The sequence below is a fragment of the Mastomys coucha genome, unplaced genomic scaffold (genome assembly GCF_008632895.1).
Source record: "Mastomys coucha isolate ucsf_1 unplaced genomic scaffold, UCSF_Mcou_1 pScaffold3, whole genome shotgun sequence".
NCBI lineage: Eukaryota > Metazoa > Chordata > Mammalia > Rodentia > Muridae > Mastomys > Mastomys coucha.
In genome coordinates, this window is record NW_022196909.1 from 49656612 (window position 1) to 49657456 (window position 845).

Consider the following 845-nt stretch of genomic DNA (forward strand, 5'->3'; position numbering starts at 1 on the left):
AGGGGAGTTAAGAGGGTAGCAGAGGCAGAGAAAGGCAGAGAGAAGGAGAGAGTAGAGAAGTAGGGGCCTGCCATGACTACATGGAGAGAGGGGGAAGGGAATGGGGAGAGAGGGGGAGCAAGGGGGAAGAGGCAAGGGAGAGAAGCAGGAGTAAGAGCTAAAGAACACTCTTTAAAAGAAAAGTTGAGTCAGGGTGGCACAGGCTATCTGGGACTGTGTGTGTGGAAGCTGGCCTTGAGGTCAGGCGGATCTTCTTGTCTCCCCTCACAAGTGCTAGGATTAACAGAAACAGCCACAGTCCCCGGCCCATGTCCATTTCTCCACTAGAAGGTATTTGAAATGTTGTCTGCCCTTTCAGCCCGGGGACTTCTGAGGCAGAAGCACGGTGGTAGGTTTATCTTGCTGGAAGGCTGGAAGGTCTGAAAAACCCCTAAGCTGCTGGGGCTGCTGCTCATTGGTAGAAAACATGCTAAGCATCCAAGACTCCCTGGATTTCATTCCTAGCGCGGCTCGCCCCTCCCCTGCCGCCCCCAACACACACACACACACACACACACACACACACACACACACACACACACGCGCGCGCGCCAAGAGAACTTTGGTTCATTCAGGAATTGGGCTTTTGCTGAGTTCCATATTTGGAGGCCACAGAGTTCAGGGTTCTGAGAGGACTGCGAAGGACTTTTAAGGGGTGGGGAGTGTCAAGGGCAGGGGAGGAAGCCAAGTACACTTGAGAACAGAGATCCTTAGAGAGGCTCCGGCATCTTTTCCCCTCTGCCTTATACTGCTTCTCTAAACAGCCCTGCTTTCTCCTCAGTCCTCTTGTTTTTAAAAGGTGACAT